Below are 21,638 nucleotides of genomic sequence, written 5' to 3'. Positions count from 1 at the left end.
TCTCTTTAAAGTCACCTTAAGCACCTTCTAAACACCATTTTGCATCGTCTCATTCTCTTTAAAGTCACTTTAAGCACCTTCTAAACCTCATTTTGCATCGTCTCATTCTCTTTAAAGTCACTTTAAGCACCTTCTAAACCTCATTTTGCATCGTCTCATTCTCTTTAAAGTCACTTTAAGCACCTTCTAAACCTCATTTTGCATCGTCTCATTCTCTTTAAAGTCACTTTAAGCACCTTCTAAACACCATTTTGCATCGTCTCATTCTCTTTAAAGTCACTTTAAGCACCTTCTAAACCTCATTTTGCATCGTCTCATTCTCTTTAAAGTCACTTTAAGCACCTTCTAAACCTCATTTTGCATCGTCTCATTCTCTTTAAAGTCACTTTAAGCACCTTCTAAACCTCATTTTGCATCGTCTCATTCTCTTTAAAGTCACTTTAAGCACCTTCTAAACCTCATTTTGCATCGTCTCATTCTCTTTAAAGTCACCTTAAGCACCTTCTAAAGACCATTTTGCATCGTCTCATTCTCTTTAAAGTCACTTTAAGCACCTTCTAAACACCATTTTGCATCGTCTCATTCTCTTTAAAGTCACTTTAAGCACCTTCTAAACCTCATTTTGCATCGTCTCATTCTCTTTAAAGTCACTTTAAGCACCTTCTAAACCTCATTTTGCATCGTCTCATTCTCTTTAAAGTCACCTTAAGCACCTTCTAAACCTCATTTTGCATCGTCTCATTCTCTTTAAAGTCACTTTAAGCACCTTCTAAACCTCATTTTGCATCGTCTCATTCTCTTTAAAGTCACTTTAAGCACCTTCTAAACCTCATTTTGCATCGTCTCATTCTCTTTAAAGTCACCTTAAGCACCTTCTAAACACCATTTTGCATCGTCTCATTCTCTTTAAAGTCACTTTAAGCACCTTCTAAACCTCATTTTGCATCGTCTCATTCTCTTTAAAGTCACTTTAAGCACCTTCTAAACCTCATTTTGCATCGTCTCATTCTCTTTAAAGTCACCTTAAGCACCTTCTAAACACCATTTTGCATCGTCTCATTCTCTTTAAAGTCACTTTAAGCACCTTCTAAACCTCATTTTGCATCGTCTCATTCTCTTTAAAGTCACCTTAAGCACCTTCTAAACCTCATTTTGCATCGTCTCATTCTCTTTAAAGTCACTTTAAGCACCTTCTAAACACCATTTTGCATCGTCTCATTCTCTTTAAAGTCACTTTAAGCACCTTCTAAACACCATTTTGCATCGTCTCATTCTCTTTAAAGTCACTTTAAGCACCTTCTAAACACCATTTTGCATCGTCTCATTCTCTTTAAAGTCACTTTAAGCACCTTCTAAACCTCATTTTGCATCGTCTCATTCTCTTTAAAGTCACCTTAAGCACCTTCTAAACACCATTTTGCATCGTCTCATTCTCTTTAAAGTCACTTTAAGCACCTTCTAAACCTCATTTTGCATCGTCTCATTCTCTTTAAAGTCACCTTAAGCACCTTCTAAACACCATTTTGCATCGTCTCATTCTCTTTAAAGTCACTTTAAGCACCTTCTAAACCTCATTTTGCATCGTCTCATTCTCTTTAAAGTCACCTTAAGCACCTTCTAAACACCATTTTGCATCGTCTCATTCTCTTTAAAGTCACTTTAAGCACCTTCTAAACCTCATTTTGCATCGTCTCATTCTCTTTAAAGTCACCTTAAGCACCTTCTAAACCTCATTTTGCATCGTCTCATTCTCTTTAAAGTCACTTTAAGCACCTTCTAAAGACCATTTTGCATCGTCTCATTCTCTTTAAAGTCACCTTAAGCACCTTCTAAACCTCATTTTGCATCGTCTCATTCTCTTTAAAGTCACCTTAAGCACCTTCTAAACACCATTTTGCATCGTCTCATTCTCTTTAAAGTCACTTTAAGCACCTTCTAAACCTCATTTTGCATCGTCTCATTCTCTTTAAAGTCACCTTAAGCACCTTCTAAACCTCATTTTGCATCGTCTCATTCTCTTTAAAGTCACTTTAAGCACCTTCTAAACCTCATTTTGCATCGTCTCATTCTCTTTAAAGTCACCTTAAGCACCTTCTAAACACCATTTTGCATCGTCTCATTCTCTTTAAAGTCACTTTAAGCACCTTCTAAACCTCATTTTGCATCGTCTCATTCTCTTTAAAGTCACCTTAAGCACCTTCTAAACACCATTTTGCATCGTCTCATTCTCTTTAAAGTCACTTTAAGCACCTTCTAAACCTCATTTTGCATCGTCTCATTCTCTTTAAAGTCACCTTAAGCACCTTCTAAACACCATTTTGCATCGTCTCATTCTCTTTAAAGTCACTTTAAGCACCTTCTAAACCTCATTTTGCATCGTCTCATTCTCTTTAAAGTCACCTTAAGCACCTTCTAAACCTCATTTTGCATCGTCTCATTCTCTTTAAAGTCACCTTAAGCACCTTCTAAACACCATTTTGCATCGTCTCATTCTCTTTAAAGTCACTTTAAGCACCTTCTAAACACCATTTTGCATCGTCTCATTCTCTTTACAGTCACTTTAAGCACCTTCTAAACACCATTTTGCATCGTCTCATTCTCTTTAAAGTCACTTTAAGCACCTTCTAAACCTCATTTTGCATCGTCTCATTCTCTTTAAAGTCACCTTAAGCACCTTCTAAACACCATTTTGCATCGTCTCATTCTCTTTAAAGTCACATTAAGCACCTTCTAAACCTCATTTTGCATCGTCTCATTCTCTTTAAAGTCACCTTAAGCACCTTCTAAACACCATTTTGCATCGTCTCATTCTCTTTAAAGTCACCTTAAGCACCTTCTAAACACCATTTTGCATCGTCTCATTCTCTTTAAAGTCACCTTAAGCACCTTCTAAACACCATTTTGCATCGTCTCATTCTCTTTAAAGTCACTTTAAGCACCTTCTAAACCTCATTTTGCATCGTCTCATTCTCTTTAAAGTCACTTTAAGCACCTTCTAAACCTCATTTTGCATCGTCTCATTCTCTTTAAAGTCACCTTAAGCACCTTCTAAACACCATTTTGCATCGTCTCATTCTCTTTAAAGTCACTTTAAGCACCTTCTAAACACCATTTTGCATCGTCTCATTCTCTTTAAAGTCACTTTAAGCACCTTCTAAACCTCATTTTGCATCGTCTCATTCTCTTTAAAGTCACCTTAAGCACCTTCTAAACACCATTTTGCATCGTCTCATTCTCTTTAAAGTCACTTTAAGCACCTTCTAAACCTCATTTTGCATCGTCTCATTCTCTTTAAAGTCACTTTAAGCACCTTCTAAACCTCATTTTGCATCGTCTCATTCTCTTTAAAGTCACCTTAAGCACCTTCTAAACACCATTTTGCATCGTCTCATTCTCTTTAAAGTCACTTTAAGCACCTTCTAAACCTCATTTTGCATCGTCTCATTCTCTTTAAAGTCACCTTAAGCACCTTCTAAACCTCATTTTGCATCGTCTCATTCTCTTTAAAGTCACTTTAAGCACCTTCTAAACCTCATTTTGCATCGTCTCATTCTCTTTAAAGTCACCTTAAGCACCTTCTAAACACCATTTTGCATCGTCTCATTCTCTTTAAAGTCACTTTAAGCACCTTCTAAACCTCATTTTGCATCGTCTCATTCTCTTTAAAGTCACCTTAAGCACCTTCTAAACACCATTTTGCATCGTCTCATTCTCTTTAAAGTCACTTTAAGCACCTTCTAAACCTCATTTTGCATCGTCTCATTCTCTTTAAAGTCACCTTAAGCACCTTCTAAACACCATTTTGCATCGTCTCATTCTCTTTAAAGTCACTTTAAGCACCTTCTAAACCTCATTTTGCATCGTCTCATTCTCTTTAAAGTCACCTTAAGCACCTTCTAAACACCATTTTGCATCGTCTCATTCTCTTTAAAGTCACTTTAAGCACCTTCTAAACACCATTTTGCATCGTCTCATTCTCTTTAAAGTCACTTTAAGCACCTTCTAAACCTCATTTTGCATCGTCTCATTCTCTTTAAAGTCACTTTAAGCACCTTCTAAACCTCATTTTGCATCGTCTCATTCTCTTTAAAGTCACCTTAAGCACCTTCTAAACACCATTTTGCATCGTCTCATTCTCTTTAAAGTCACTTTAAGCACCTTCTAAACCTCATTTTGCATCGTCTCATTCTCTTTAAAGTCACCTTAAGCACCTTCTAAACCTCATTTTGCATCGTCTCATTCTCTTTAAAGTCACCTTAAGCACCTTCTAAACACCATTTTGCATCGTCTCATTCTCTTTAAAGTCACCTTAAGCACCTTCTAAACACCATTTTGCATCGTCTCATTCTCTTTAAAGTCACCTTAAGCACCTTCTAAACACCATTTTGCATCGTCTCATTCTCTTTAAAGTCACTTTAAGCACCTTCTAAACCTCATTTTGCATCGTCTCATTCTCTTTAAAGTCACTTTAAGCACCTTCTAAACACCATTTTGCATCGTCTCATTCTCTTTAAAGTCACCTTAAGCACCTTCTAAACCTCATTTTGCATCGTCTCATTCTCTTTAAAGTCACTTTAAGCACCTTCTAAACCTCATTTTGCATCGTCTCATTCTCTTTAAAGTCACTTTAAGCACCTTCTAAACCTCATTTTGCATCGTCTCATTCTCTTTAAAGTCACCTTAAGCACCTTCTAAACACCATTTTGCATCGTCTCATTCTCTTTAAAGTCACTTTAAGCACCTTCTAAACCTCATTTTGCATCGTCTCATTCTCTTTAAAGTCACTTTAAGCACCTTCTAAACCTCATTTTGCATCGTCTCATTCTCTTTAAAGTCACCTTAAGCACCTTCTAAACACCATTTTGCATCGTCTCATTCTCTTTAAAGTCACTTTAAGCACCTTCTAAACCTCATTTTGCATCGTCTCATTCTCTTTAAAGTCACCTTAAGCACCTTCTAAACCTCATTTTGCATCGTCTCATTCTCTTTAAAGTCACTTTAAGCACCTTCTAAACACCATTTTGCATCGTCTCATTCTCTTTAAAGTCACTTTAAGCACCTTCTAAACACCATTTTGCATCGTCTCATTCTCTTTAAAGTCACTTTAAGCACCTTCTAAACACCATTTTGCATCGTCTCATTCTCTTTAAAGTCACTTTAAGCACCTTCTAAACCTCATTTTGCATCGTCTCATTCTCTTTAAAGTCACCTTAAGCACCTTCTAAACACCATTTTGCATCGTCTCATTCTCTTTAAAGTCACTTTAAGCACCTTCTAAACCTCATTTTGCATCGTCTCATTCTCTTTAAAGTCACCTTAAGCACCTTCTAAACACCATTTTGCATCGTCTCATTCTCTTTAAAGTCACTTTAAGCACCTTCTAAACCTCATTTTGCATCGTCTCATTCTCTTTAAAGTCACCTTAAGCACCTTCTAAACACCATTTTGCATCGTCTCATTCTCTTTAAAGTCACTTTAAGCACCTTCTAAACCTCATTTTGCATCGTCTCATTCTCTTTAAAGTCACCTTAAGCACCTTCTAAACCTCATTTTGCATCGTCTCATTCTCTTTAAAGTCACTTTAAGCACCTTCTAAAGACCATTTTGCATCGTCTCATTCTCTTTAAAGTCACCTTAAGCACCTTCTAAACACCATTTTGCATCGTCTCATTCTCTTTAAAGTCACCTTAAGCACCTTCTAAACACCATTTTGCATCGTCTCATTCTCTTTAAAGTCACTTTAAGCACCTTCTAAACCTCATTTTGCATCGTCTCATTCTCTTTAAAGTCACTTTAAGCACCTTCTAAACACCATTTTGCATCGTCTCATTCTCTTTAAAGTCACTTTAAGCACCTTCTAAACCTCATTTTGCATCGTCTCATTCTCTTTAAAGTCACTTTAAGCACCTTCTAAACCTCATTTTGCATCGTCTCATTCTCTTTAAAGTCACCTTAAAGACCTTCTAAACCTCATTTTGCATCGTCTCATTCTCTTTAAAGTCACTTTAAGCACCTTCTAAACCTCATTTTGCATCGTCTCATTCTCTTTAAAGTCACCTTAAGCACCTTCTAAACACCATTTTGCATCGTCTCATTCTCTTTAAAGTCACTTTAAGCACCTTCTAAACCTCATTTTGCATCGTCTCATTCTCTTTAAAGTCACTTTAAGCACCTTCTAAACCTCATTTTGCATCGTCTCATTCTCTTTAAAGTCACTTTAAGCACCTTCTAAACACCATTTTGCATCGTCTCATTCTCTTTAAAGTCACTTTAAGCACCTTCTAAACACCATTTTGCATCGTCTCATTCTCTTTAAAGTCACTTTAAGCACCTTCTAAACACCATTTTGCATCGTCTCATTCTCTTTAAAGTCACCTTAAGCACCTTCTAAACACCATTTTGCATCGTCTCATTCTCTTTAAAGTCACTTTAAGCACCTTCTAAACACCATTTTGCATCGTCTCATTCTCTTTAAAGTCACTTTAAGCACCTTCTAAACACCATTTTGCATCGTCTCATTCTCTTTAAAGTCACTTTAAGCACCTTCTAAACCTCATTTTGCATCGTCTCATTCTCTTTAAAGTCACTTTAAGCACCTTCTAAACACCATTTTGCATCGTCTCATTCTCTTTAAAGTCACTTTAAGCACCTTCTAAACCTCATTTTGCATCGTCTCATTCTCTTTAAAGTCACCTTAAGCACCTTCTAAACACCATTTTGCATCGTCTCATTCTCTTTAAAGTCACTTTAAGCACCTTCTAAACCTCATTTTGCATCGTCTCATTCTCTTTAAAGTCACTTTAAGCACCTTCTAAACACCATTTTGCATCGTCTCATTCTCTTTAAAGTCACTTTAAGCACCTTCTAAACACCATTTTGCATCGTCTCATTCTCTTTAAAGTCACCTTAAGCACCTTCTAAACCTCATTTTGCATCGTCTCATTCTCTTTAAAGTCACTTTAAGCACCTTCTAAACCTCATTTTGCATCGTCTCATTCTCTTTAAAGTCACTTTAAGCACCTTCTAAACCTCATTTTGCATCGTCTCATTCTCTTTAAAGTCACCTTAAGCACCTTCTAAACACCATTTTGCATCGTCTCATTCTCTTTAAAGTCACTTTAAGCACCTTCTAAACCTCATTTTGCATCGTCTCATTCTCTTTAAAGTCACTTTAAGCACCTTCTAAACCTCATTTTGCATCGTCTCATTCTCTTTAAAGTCACCTTAAGCACCTTCTAAACACCATTTTGCATCGTCTCATTCTCTTTAAAGTCACTTTAAGCACCTTCTAAACCTCATTTTGCATCGTCTCATTCTCTTTAAAGTCACCTTAAGCACCTTCTAAACCTCATTTTGCATCGTCTCATTCTCTTTAAAGTCACTTTAAGCACCTTCTAAACACCATTTTGCATCGTCTCATTCTCTTTAAAGTCACTTTAAGCACCTTCTAAACACCATTTTGCATCGTCTCATTCTCTTTAAAGTCACTTTAAGCACCTTCTAAACACCATTTTGCATCGTCTCATTCTCTTTAAAGTCACTTTAAGCACCTTCTAAACCTCATTTTGCATCGTCTCATTCTCTTTAAAGTCACCTTAAGCACCTTCTAAACACCATTTTGCATCGTCTCATTCTCTTTAAAGTCACTTTAAGCACCTTCTAAACCTCATTTTGCATCGTCTCATTCTCTTTAAAGTCACCTTAAGCACCTTCTAAACACCATTTTGCATCGTCTCATTCTCTTTAAAGTCACTTTAAGCACCTTCTAAACCTCATTTTGCATCGTCTCATTCTCTTTAAAGTCACCTTAAGCACCTTCTAAACACCATTTTGCATCGTCTCATTCTCTTTAAAGTCACTTTAAGCACCTTCTAAACCTCATTTTGCATCGTCTCATTCTCTTTAAAGTCACCTTAAGCACCTTCTAAACCTCATTTTGCATCGTCTCATTCTCTTTAAAGTCACTTTAAGCACCTTCTAAAGACCATTTTGCATCGTCTCATTCTCTTTAAAGTCACCTTAAGCACCTTCTAAACACCATTTTGCATCGTCTCATTCTCTTTAAAGTCACCTTAAGCACCTTCTAAACACCATTTTGCATCGTCTCATTCTCTTTAAAGTCACTTTAAGCACCTTCTAAACCTCATTTTGCATCGTCTCATTCTCTTTAAAGTCACTTTAAGCACCTTCTAAACACCATTTTGCATCGTCTCATTCTCTTTAAAGTCACTTTAAGCACCTTCTAAACCTCATTTTGCATCGTCTCATTCTCTTTAAAGTCACTTTAAGCACCTTCTAAACCTCATTTTGCATCGTCTCATTCTCTTTAAAGTCACCTTAAAGACCTTCTAAACCTCATTTTGCATCGTCTCATTCTCTTTAAAGTCACCTTAAGCACCTTCTAAACCTCATTTTGCATCGTCTCATTCTCTTTAAAGTCACCTTAAGCACCTTCTAAACACCATTTTGCATCGTCTCATTCTCTTTAAAGTCACTTTAAGCACCTTCTAAACCTCATTTTGCATCGTCTCATTCTCTTTAAAGTCACTTTAAGCACCTTCTAAACCTCATTTTGCATCGTCTCATTCTCTTTAAAGTCACTTTAAGCACCTTCTAAACACCATTTTGCATCGTCTCATTCTCTTTAAAGTCACTTTAAGCACCTTCTAAACACCATTTTGCATCGTCTCATTCTCTTTAAAGTCACTTTAAGCACCTTCTAAACACCATTTTGCATCGTCTCATTCTCTTTAAAGTCACCTTAAGCACCTTCTAAACACCATTTTGCATCGTCTCATTCTCTTTAAAGTCACTTTAAGCACCTTCTAAACACCATTTTGCATCGTCTCATTCTCTTTAAAGTCACTTTAAGCACCTTCTAAACACCATTTTGCATCGTCTCATTCTCTTTAAAGTCACTTTAAGCACCTTCTAAACCTCATTTTGCATCGTCTCATTCTCTTTAAAGTCACTTTAAGCACCTTCTAAACACCATTTTGCATCGTCTCATTCTCTTTAAAGTCACTTTAAGCACCTTCTAAACACCATTTTGCATCGTCTCATTCTCTTTAAAGTCACCTTAAGCACCTTCTAAACACCATTTTGCATCGTCTCATTCTCTTTAAAGTCACTTTAAGCACCTTCTAAACCTCATTTTGCATCGTCTCATTCTCTTTAAAGTCACCTTAAGCACCTTCTAAACACCATTTTGCATCGTCTCATTCTCTTTAAAGTCACCTTAAGCACCTTCTAAACCTCATTTTGCATCGTCTCATTCTCTTTAAAGTCACCTTAAGCACCTTCTAAACACCATTTTGCATCGTCTCATTCTCTTTAAAGTCACTTTAAGCACCTTCTAAACACCATTTTGCATCGTCTCATTCTCTTTAAAGTCACTTTAAGCACCTTCTAAACTTCATTTTGCATCGTCTCATTCTCTTTAAAGTCACTTTAAGCACCTTCTAAACACCATTTTGCATCGTCTCATTCTCTTTAAAGTCACTTTAAGCACCTTCTAAACACCATTTTGCATCGTCTCATTCTCTTTAAAGTCACTTTAAGCACCTTCTAAACACCATTTTGCATCGTCTTATTCTCTTTAAAGTCACTTTAAGCACCTTCTAAACCTCATTTTGCATCGTCTCATTCTCTTTAAAGTCACTTTAAGCACCTTCTAAACCTCATTTTGCATCGTCTCATTCTCTTTAAAGTCACTTTAAGCACCTTCTAAACACCATTTTGCATCGTCTCATTCTCTTTAAAGTCACTTTAAGCACCTTCTAAACACCATTTTGCATCGTCTCATTCTCTTTAAAGTCACTTTAAGCACCTTCTAAACACCATTTTGCATCGTCTCATTCTCTTTAAAGTCACCTTAAGCACCTTCTAAACACCATTTTGCATCGTCTCATTCTCTTTAAAGTCACTTTAAGCACCTTCTAAACCTCATTTTGCATCGTCTCATTCTCTTTAAAGTCACTTTAAGCACCTTCTAAACACCATTTTGCATCGTCTCATTCTCTTTAAAGTCACTTTAAGCACCTTCTAAACTTCATTTTGCATCGTCTCATTCTCTTTAAAGTCACCTTAAGCACCTTCTAAACACCATTTTGCATCGTCTCATTCTCTTTAAAGTCACTTTAAGCACCTTCTAAACCTCATTTTGAATCGTCTCATTCTCTTTAAAGTCACTTTAAGCACCTTCTCAACCTCATTTTGCATCGTCTCATTCTCTTTAAAGTCACCTTAAGCACCTTCTAAACACCATTTTGCATCGTCTCATTCTCTTTAAAGTCACTTTAAGCACCTTCTAAACCTCATTTTGCATCGTCTCATTCTCTTTAAAGTCACCTTAAGCACCTTCTAAACACCATTTTGCATTGTCTCATTCTCTTTAAAGTCACCTTAAGCACCTTCTAAACACCATTTTGCATCGTCTCATTCTCTTTAAAGTCACTTTAAGCACCTTCTAAACCTCATTTTGCATCGTCTCATTCTCTTTAAAGTCACCTTAAGCACCTTCTAAACACCATTTTGCATCGTCTCATTCTCTTTAAAGTCACTTTAAGCACCTTCTAAACACCATTTTGCATCGTCTCATTCTCTTTAAAGTCACTTTAAGCACCTTCTAAACCTCATTTTGCATCGTCTCATTCTCTTTAAAGTCACCTTAAGCACCTTCTAAACACCATTTTGCATCGTCTCATTCTCTTTAAAGTCACTTTAAGCACCTTCTAAACCTCATTTTGCATCGTCTCATTCTCTTTAAAGTCACCTTAAGCACCTTCTAAACACCATTTTGCATCGTCTCATTCTCTTTAAAGTCACCTTAAGCACCTTCTAAACACCATTTTGCATCGTCTCATTCTCTTTAAAGTCACTTTAAGCACCTTCTAAACCTCATTTTGCATCGTCTCATTCTCTTTAAAGTCACCTTAAGCACCTTCTAAACACCATTTTGCATCGTCTCATTCTCTTTAAAGTCACCTTAAGCACCTTCTAAACACCATTTTGCATCGTCTCATTCTCTTTAAAGTCACTTTAAGCACCTTCTAAACCTCATTTTGCATCGTCTCATTCTCTTTAAAGTCACCTTAAGCACCTTCTAAACACCATTTTGCATCGTCTCATTCTCTTTAAAGTCACTTTAAGCACCTTCTAAACCTCATTTTGCATCGTCTCATTCTCTTTAAAGTCACTTTAAGCACCTTCTAAACACCATTTTGCATCGTCTCATTCTCTTTAAAGTCACTTTAAGCACCTTCTAAACCTCATTTTGCATCGTCTCATTCTCTTTAAAGTCACCTTAAGCACCTTCTAAACCTCATTTTGCATCGTCTCATTCTCTTTAAAGTCACTTTAAGCACCTTCTAAACACCATTTTGCATCGTCTCATTCTCTTTAAAGTCACTTTAAGCACCTTCTAAACACCATTTTGCATCGTCTCATTCTCTTTAAAGTCACTTTAAGCACCTTCTAAACACCATTTTGCATCGTCTCATTCTCTTTAAAGTCACTTTAAGCACCTTCTAAACCTCATTTTGCATCGTCTCATTCTCTTTAAAGTCACCTTAAGCACCTTCTAAACACCATTTTGCATCGTCTCATTCTCTTTAAAGTCACTTTAAGCACCTTCAAAACCTCATTTTGCATCGTCTCATTCTCTTTAAAGTCACCTTAAGCACCTTCTAAACACCATTTTGCATCGTCTCATTCTCTTTAAAGTCACTTTAAGCACCTTCTAAACCTCATTTTGCATCGTCTCATTCTCTTTAAAGTCACCTTAAGCACCTTCTAAACACCATTTTGCATCGTCTCATTCTCTTTAAAGTCACTTTAAGCACCTTCTAAACCTCATTTTGCATCGTCTCATTCTCTTTAAAGTCACCTTAAGCACCTTCTAAACCTCATTTTGCATCGTCTCATTCTCTTTAAAGTCACTTTAAGCACCTTCTAAAGACCATTTTGCATCGTCTCATTCTCTTTAAAGTCACCTTAAGCACCTTCTAAACACCATTTTGCATCGTCTCATTCTCTTTAAAGTCACCTTAAGCACCTTCTAAACACCATTTTGCATCGTCTCATTCTCTTTAAAGTCACTTTAAGCACCTTCTAAACCTCATTTTGCATCGTCTCATTCTCTTTAAAGTCACTTTAAGCACCTTCTAAACACCATTTTGCATCGTCTCATTCTCTTTAAAGTCACTTTAAGCACCTTCTAAACCTCATTTTGCATCGTCTCATTCTCTTTAAAGTCACTTTAAGCACCTTCTAAACCTCATTTTGCATCGTCTCATTCTCTTTAAAGTCACCTTAAGCACCTTCTAAACCTCATTTTGCATCGTCTCATTCTCTTTAAAGTCACTTTAAGCACCTTCTAAACCTCATTTTGCATCGTCTCATTCTCTTTAAAGTCACTTTAAGCACCTTCTAAACCTCATTTTGCATCGTCTCATTCTCTTTAAAGTCACCTTAAGCACCTTCTAAACACCATTTTGCATCGTCTCATTCTCTTTAAAGTCACTTTAAGCACCTTCTAAACCTCATTTTGCATCGTCTCATTCTCTTTAAAGTCACTTTAAGCACCTTCTAAACCTCATTTTGCATCGTCTCATTCTCTTTAAAGTCACCTTAAGCACCTTCTAAACACCATTTTGCATCGTCTCATTCTCTTTAAAGTCACTTTAGGCACCTTCTAAACCTCATTTTGCATCGTCTCATTCTCTTTAAAGTCACCTTAAGCACCTTCTAAACCTCGTTTTGCATCGTCTCATTCTCTTTAAAGTCACTTTAAGCACCTTCTAAACACCATTTTGCATCGTCTCATTCTCTTTAAAGTCACTTTAAGCACCTTCTAAACACCATTTTGCATCGTCTCATTCTCTTTAAAGTCACTTTAAGCACCTTCTAAACACCATTTTGCATCGTCTCATTCTCTTTAAAGTCACTTTAAGCACCTTCTAAACCTCATTTTGCATCGTCTCATTCTCTTTAAAGTCACCTTAAGCACCTTCTAAACACCATTTTGCATCGTCTCATTCTCTTTAAAGTCACTTTAAGCACCTTCTAAACCTCATTTTGCATCGTCTCATTCTCTTTAAAGTCACCTTAAGCACCTTCTAAACACCATTTTGCATCGTCTCATTCTCTTTAAAGTCACTTTAAGCACCTTCTAAACCTCATTTTGCATCGTCTCATTCTCTTTAAAGTCACCTTAACCACCTTCTAAACCTCATTTTGCATCGTCTCATTCTCTTTAAAGTCACTTTAAGCACCTTCTAAACACCATTTTGCATCGTCTCATTCTCTTTAAAGTCACTTTAAGCACCTTCTAAACACCATTTTGCATCGTCTCATTCTCTTTAAAGTCACTTTAAGCACCTTCTAAACCTCATTTTGCATCGTCTCATTCTCTTTAAAGTCACCTTAAGCACCTTCTAAACCTCATTTTGCATCGTCTCATTCTCTTTAAAGTCACTTTAAGCACCTTCTAAACACCACTTTGCATCGTCTCATTCTCTTTAAAGTCACTTTAAGCACCTTCTAAACACCATTTTGCATCGTCTCATTCTCTTTAAAGTCACTTTAAGCACCTTCTAAACACCATTTTGCATCGTCTCATTCTCTTTAAAGTCACTTTAAGCACCTTCTAAACCTCATTTTGCATCGTCTCATTCTCTTTAAAGTCACCTTAAGCACCTTCTAAACACCATTTTGCATCGTCTCATTCTCTTTAAAGTCACTTTAAGCACCTTCTAAACCTCATTTTGCATCGTCTCATTCTCTTTAAAGTCACCTTAAGCACCTTCTAAACACCATTTTGCATCGTCTCATTCTCTTTAAAGTCACTTTAAGCACCTTCTAAACCTCATTTTGCATCGTCTCATTCTCTTTAAAGTCACCTTAAGCACCTTCTAAACACCATTTTGCATCGTCTCATTCTCTTTAAAGTCACTTTAAGCACCTTCTAAACCTCATTTTGCATCGTCTCATTCTCTTTAAAGTCACCTTAAGCACCTTCTAAACCTCATTTTGCATCGTCTCATTCTCTTTAAAGTCACTTTAAGCACCTTCTAAAGACCATTTTGCATCGTCTCATTCTCTTTAAAGTCACCTTAAGTACCTTCTAAACACCATTTTGCATCGTCTCATTCTCTTTAAAGTCACCTTAAGCACCTTCTAAACACCATTTTGCATCGTCTCATTCTCTTTAAAGTCACTTTAAGCACCTTCTAAACCTCATTTTGCATCGTCTCATTCTCTTTAAAGTCACTTTAAGCACCTTCTAAACACCATTTTGCATCGTCTCATTCTCTTTAAAGTCACTTTAAGCACCTTCTAAACCTCATTTTGCATCGTCTCATTCTCTTTAAAGTCACTTTAAGCACCTTCTAAACCTCATTTTGCATCGTCTCATTCTCTTTAAAGTCACCTTAAGCACCTTCTAAACCTCATTTTGCATCGTCTCATTCTCTTTAAAGTCACTTTAAGCACCTTCTAAACCTCATTTTGCATCGTCTCATTCTCTTTAAAGTCACTTTAAGCACCTTCTAAACCTCATTTTGCATCGTCTCATTCTCTTTAAAGTCACCTTAAGCACCTTCTAAACACCATTTTGCATCGTCTCATTCTCTTTAAAGTCACTTTAAGCACCTTCTAAACCTCATTTTGCATCGTCTCATTCTCTTTAAAGTCACTTTAAGCACCTTCTAAACCTCATTTTGCATCGTCTCATTCTCTTTAAAGTCACCTTAAGCACCTTCTAAACACCATTTTGCATCGTCTCATTCTCTTTAAAGTCACTTTAGGCACCTTCTAAACCTCATTTTGCATCGTCTCATTCTCTTTAAAGTCACCTTAAGCACCTTCTAAACCTCATTTTGCATCGTCTCATTCTCTTTAAAGTCACTTTAAGCACCTTCTAAACACCATTTTGCATCGTCTCATTCTCTTTAAAGTCACTTTAAGCACCTTCTAAACACCATTTTGCATCGTCTCATTCTCTTTAAAGTCACTTTAAGCACCTTCTAAACACCATTTTGCATCGTCTCATTCTCTTTAAAGTCACTTTAAGCACCTTCTAAACCTCATTTTGCATCGTCTCATTCTCTTTAAAGTCACCTTAAGCACCTTCTAAACACCATTTTGCATCGTCTCATTCTCTTTAAAGTCACTTTAAGCACCTTCTAAACCTCATTTTGCATCGTCTCATTCTCTTTAAAGTCACCTTAAGCACCTTCTAAACACCATTTTGCATCGTCTCATTCTCTTTAAAGTCACTTTAAGCACCTTCTAAACCTCATTTTGCATCGTCTCATTCTCTTTAAAGTCACCTTAAGCACCTTCTAAACACCATTTTGCATCGTCTCATTCTCTTTAAAGTCACTTTAAGCACCTTCTAAACCTCATTTTGCATCGTCTCATTCTCTTTAAAGTCACCTTAAGCACTTTAAGCACCTTCTAAAGACCATTTTGCATCGTCTCATTCTCTTTAAAGTCACCTTAAGCACCTTCTAAACACCATTTTGCATCGTCTCATTCTCTTTAAAGTCACCTTAAGCACCTTCTAAACACCATTTTGCATCGTCTCATTCTCTTTAAAGTCACTTTAAGCACCTTCTAAACCTCATTTTGCATCGTCTCATTCTCTTTAAAGTCACTTTAAGCACCTTCTAAACACCATTTTGCATCGTCTCATTCTCTTTAAAGTCACTTTAAGCACCTTCTAAACCTCATTTTGCATCGTCTCATTCTCTTTAAAGTCACTTTAAGCACCTTCTAAACCTCATTTTGCATCGTCTCATTCTCTTTAAAGTCACCTTAAGCACCTTCTAAACCTCATTTTGCATCGTCTCATTCTCTTTAAAGTCACTTTAAGCACTTTCTAAACCTCATTTTGCATCGTCTCATTCTCTTTAAAGTCACCTTAAGCACCTTCTAAACACCATTTTGCATCGTCTCATTCTCTTTAAAGTCACTTTAAGCACCTTCTAAACCTCATTTTGCATCGTCTCATTCTCTTTAAAGTCACTTTAAGCACCTTCTAAACCTCATTTTGCATCGTCTCATTCTCTTTAAAGTCACTTTAAGCACCTTCTAAACACCATTTTGCATCGTCTCATTCTCTTTAAAGTCACTTTAAGCACCTTCTAAACACCATTTTGCATCGTCTCATTCTCTTTAAAGTCACTTTAAGCACCTTCTAAACACCATTTTGCATCGTCTCATTCTCTTTAAAGTCACCTTAAGCACCTTCTAAACACCATTTTGCATCGTCTCATTCTCTTTAAAGTCACTTTAAGCACCTTCTAAACACCATTTTGCATCGTCTCATTCTCTTTAAAGTCACTTTAAGCACCTTCTAAACACCATTTTGCATCGTCTCATTCTCTTTAAAGTCACTTTAAGCACCTTCTAAACCTCATTTTGCATCGTCTCATTCTCTTTAAAGTCACTTTAAGCACCTTCTAAACACCATTTTGCATCGTCTCATTCTCTTTAAAGTCACTTTAAGCACCTTCTAAACACCATTTTGCATCGTCTCATTCTCTTTAAAGTCACCTTAAGCACCTTCTAAACACCATTTTGCATCGTCTCATTCTCTTTAAAGTCACTTTAAGCACCTTCTAAACCTCATTTTGCATCGTCTCATTCTCTTTAAAGTCACCTTAAGCACCTTCTAAACACCATTTTGCATCGTCTCATTCTCTTTAAAGTCACTTTAAGCACCTTCTAAACCTCATTTTGCATCGTCTCATTCTCTTTAAAGTCACCTTAAGCACCTTCTAAACACCATTTTGCATCGTCTCATTCTCTTTAAAGTCACTTTAAGCACCTTCTAAACACCATTTTGCATCGTCTTATTCTCTTTAAAGTCACTTTAAGCACCTTCTAAACCTCATTTTGCATCGTCTCATTCTCTTTAAAGTCACTTTAAGCACCTTCTAAACCTCATTTTGCATCGTCTCATTCTCTTTAAAGTCACTTTAAGCACCTTCTAAACACCATTTTGCATCGTCTCATTCTCTTTAAAGTCACTTTAAGCACCTTCTAAACACCATTTTGCATCGTCTCATTCTCTTTAAAGTCACTTTAAGCACCTTCTAAACACCATTTTGCATCGTCTCATTCTCTTTAAAGTCACCTTAAGCACCTTCTAAACACCATTTTGCATCGTCTCATTCTCTTTAAAGTCACTTTAAGCACCTTCTAAACCTCATTTTGCATCGTCTCATTCTCTTTAAAGTCACTTTAAGCACCTTCTAAACACCATTTTGCATCGTCTCATTCTCTTTAAAGTCACTTTAAGCACCTTCTAAACCTCATTTTGCATCGTCTCATTCTCTTTAAAGTCACCTTAAGCACCTTCTAAACACCATTTTGCATCGTCTCATTCTCTTTAAAGTCACTTTAAGCACCTTCTAAACCTCATTTTGCATCGTCTCATTCTCTTTAAAGTCACTTTAAGCACCTTCTAAACCTCATTTTGCATCGTCTCATTCTCTTTAAAGTCACCTTAAGCACCTTCTAAACACCATTTTGCATCGTCTCATTCTCTTTAAAGTCACTTTAAGCACCTTCTAAACACCATTTTGCATCGTCTCATTCTCTTTAAAGTCACCTTAAGCACCTTCTAAACACCATTTTGCATCGTCTCATTCTCTTTAAAGTCACTTTAAGCACCTTCTAAACCTCATTTTGCATCGTCTCATTCTCTTTAAAGTCACTTTAAGCACCTTCTAAACACCATTTTGCATCGTCTCATTCTCTTTAAAGTCACTTTAAGCACCTTCTAAAGACCATTTTGCATCGTCTCATTCTCTTTAAAGTCACTTTAAGCACCTTCTAAACACCATTTTGCATCGTCTCATTCTCTTTAAAGTCACTTTAAGCACCTTCTAAACCTCATTTTGCATCGTCTCATTCTCTTTAAAGTCACCTTAAGCACCTTCTAAACACCATTTTGCATCGTCTCATTCTCTTTAAAGTCACTTTAAGCACCTTCTAAAGACCATTTTGCATCGTCTCATTCTCTTTAAAGTCACTTTAAGCACCTTCTAAACACCATTTTGCATCGTCTCATTCTCTTTAAAGTCACCTTAAGCACCTTCTAAACACCATTTTGCATCGTCTCATTCTCTTTAAAGTCACCTTAAGCACCTTCTAAACCTCATTTTGCATCGTCTCATTCTCTTTAAAGTCACTTTAAGCACCTTCTAAACCTCATTTTGCATCGTCTCATTCTCTTTAAAGTCACCTTAAGCACCTTCTAAACACCATTTTGCATCGTCTCATTCTCTTTAAAGTCACTTTAAGCACCTTCTAAACACCATTTTGCATCGTCTCATTCTCTTTAAAGTCACTTTAAGCACCTTCTAAACCTCATTTTGCATCGTCTCATTCTCTTTAAAGTCACTGTTGCGAAAACAACGGTCCGATAGGGCCAGTTCAAATTGAACCGGTTGGAGCCGCCAACAGATGGCAGTAGTCGTGGTGAAGGGCCGCGTCCGCTAGCTGGTCCAAATCCGTAGGGTCTATTATCCGGAAGAAAGAGACGACCAGCTGACGGACGCGGCTGATAAAAATGATAAAAAGGGCTCCAGCCGGGACAATGGCGATCTTTTCGGTTCAGTAAAGAAAAGTAAAAGCACGTGTAAATTTTTTAACATTCATTGTCGCTTAAAGTAAAAAATAAAAAGGACGAGTGTTTAAAAAACGCGTGGGAGAAGACATAAATAGAACGAAAGAAAGAATTGGATCGAAAACCTGTTGCAGGACGCAACATTTTAAAAAATTTACACTTGAAAAGACATTATTTCGTTCGACAACGCTGGACGCGTGGATGCTGCTGGACGTGGCATCTGGTGGAACGAAAAAGAAAAGAAAAATAGTAAAGCATCGTTCAGTGCTGTGTGTGTGGTGGCTGTAGGACACAGCCAAAGTTGAGTGTGCAAAGTTCAACTGCAAGTGCAGGACTCGCAACATTCAGCGGCACACGCAGGAACATTTTACGGTGCAAGCGGCTGTTGGACACAGCGATACAAAAGATAAAAGTTCATCTGCAAGTGCTGGACGCGGAACGCAGTGAACAAAAGATCAGTGGTTGACTTTTCACGAAAGACAACACGATGAGTGACGAAGTGTGCCTTGTGTGCGGACAGGCGACGAGTACGGTAGATAGCGTGGAGTGCGACGGTTGCAGCGCATGGTGCCACCTCAAGTGCGTGAAGGAGGACGACACCGTGTACAGTCGACATTGGCTGTGTCCCCGTTGCGACCCCGGAACACAGAAGCCAGGAGAGCACCCCCCCGTTTCGATCTCTTCACCCACGAACGTGCCACCTGGAGCAGGAGTGTGCTCGCCGGCATCGGTGCACTACGCTCAACCGATCGTTCTTGATTCTTGCAACGAGTCGGTTGTGCCCCAAGAATCGCAAGCGGCACCCCTTCCAGCCGCTCACCCCCTACCCGGAACGAAGGAGAGCGATACTGATCTCACGCTAGGAGAGATTAGCCGATGCGTTAGGCGCATGACGGAGGAACGGGAGAGGGAGGACAAGCGGATGGAGAAGCTAATGGACCAAATGATCCAATCGGTTGTGCGCTGTTTGGACGATCGAAACGTTAGGAAAGCACCAGGATCGAAGCAAGGGCTTCCGAGTTCGACGGCTTTCGGTGCTTTCGACGAAACTGAACAAGGCGATTATGGACCATACAACGAACTTAGTCGGAGCCAAGTGTCAGCGCGGCAGGCTGTAAGCGGTAAGCTACCCACTTTCAGTGGCAAACCCGAAGAATGGCCGATGTTTGAAGCCAGCTACGAGGAGACTACGAGGCTGTGTGGCTACTCCGACGGGGAAAACGTGATCCGGCTTCAGCAGGCGTTGCGCGGCAAAGCACTCAAGGCGGTGCAATGCAGATTGAGGCACGCAGGGAACCTCAAGGGCGTGATGGACACCCTGAAGAAAATGTTTGGACGGCCGGAGATTATTGTCAACACCCTCATCGAGCAGATTAGATGCCAGCCACCTCCCAAGCCGGATCGACTAGACACGCTGATCGACTTTGCGCTGTCAGTAGAAGAGGTGTGCGCAACAGTCAAAGCGAGCGGTGTGGGGGACAAGTTTGACGGCCCCCTTCTTCAAGAGCTGGTCGGTCGGCTCCCAGCACATGTCAAGTTGTTGTGGGGCATGCACTGCCTAACAGCTCCAGCACCTGCTGTTACCCTGGTGAACTTTGGTAAATGGATGGAGAAAACGAGGGAAGCTATTCTTCTCGTGCACTCTACTTCACCCACCGGGGAGGACCACAGAAAGCAACAACGGGGCATGATTAACGTGCACACATCATCACAGCGGCAGGTGCAATCAAAGGAAAAAAGATGCGCGTGCGACGGTGATTGCAGGCAACTTACGGAGTGCGAGGGCTATTGGAAGCTGAGTATAGCGGACCGATGGAACTTTGTCAAGGGCCACACCCTTTGCAAATCCTGCATACGAAGACACGAGGGCACATGTTGGATAACGCGGCCATGCTCTAAGGAAGGATGTACCGCGAAGCACCACCCATCGCTTCACAACACAACACCATGTGGTACCGAGGCGGAGGGTAATAACGTAACGCATTTGTCTCATTCTTCAGCTCACCAAAAAGACGTATTGCTGAGATATATACCGATCACCCTTCATGGGGGCAGAAACGAGGTGAAAACCGTGGCGCTCTTGGACGAAGGATCATCCCATACCCTCATGGAACACGGTTTAATGGAGGAGCTAGGTCTACAAGGAACTCGGAGCCCTCTATGTCTCAGCTGGACTGGAGGCCACAATCGGGAAGAACCAGACTCAGTGGAGGTGGCGGTGCGTGTTTCCGGAACCCACAAGCAGGCCAAAGTTCATGAGATGTCCGCGGTGCGTACTGTCCAGGATTTAGCGCTTCCAAAACAAAGTATCGACGTAGCTAGGCTAGCCGAGCGGCACCCGCATTTACAATCGTGCCCACTCTCGTCGTTTGCATCGGCAGCACCACGAGTGATCATTGGAATGGATAACTACCACTTAACACGTCCATTAAAAACCGTGGAAAGATCGTTCGATGAGCCGATTGCAACCAAAACGCGCCTGGGCTGGGTAGTCGCCGGTCGATGTGGTGAAATGGCAATGGGAAACCAGGACGCTACTGTATCCACGCATCGCGTAAAAGTTTGTCGCTCCCAAGACCAGGAAGCAAGGATGGATGCAGCTCTACGTGAAACCTTTGCACTGGAGAAAACTCGTAGCAAAAAAGAAGAAATACCATCTAACGATAACGCCATCGACTACGTGGAAAACAGTCGCACCAGCATGGAGGAGGTGAAATGGAATGGAAGGATTCCTGACCAACTACATCGGCAAGCGACAATAGGGGGTACACACGCAGCCAAAACGATCACGGATGTACTTCGAGTGCAGCCAGACAAGCGCTTCCTTCGGACAAACCCTGAGAACGTTGCCAACCGAGTTAGCGAGATGCTAGATAAGCTTCATCAAACCGGGGGCAGAGGTAGTCATGTGACCCATCGGACCAACAAGGAGCGCTTGACGAAGCCAAGCACTGGGGGGACTGTTGCGAAAACAACGGTCCGATAGGGCCAGTTCAAA

The sequence above is a fragment of the Anopheles ziemanni genome, unplaced genomic scaffold, assembly GCF_943734765.1.
Source record: "Anopheles ziemanni unplaced genomic scaffold, idAnoZiCoDA_A2_x.2 U_15, whole genome shotgun sequence".
Classification (NCBI taxonomy): domain Eukaryota; kingdom Metazoa; phylum Arthropoda; class Insecta; order Diptera; family Culicidae; genus Anopheles; species Anopheles ziemanni.
This window is presented reverse-complemented; position numbering follows the sequence as displayed.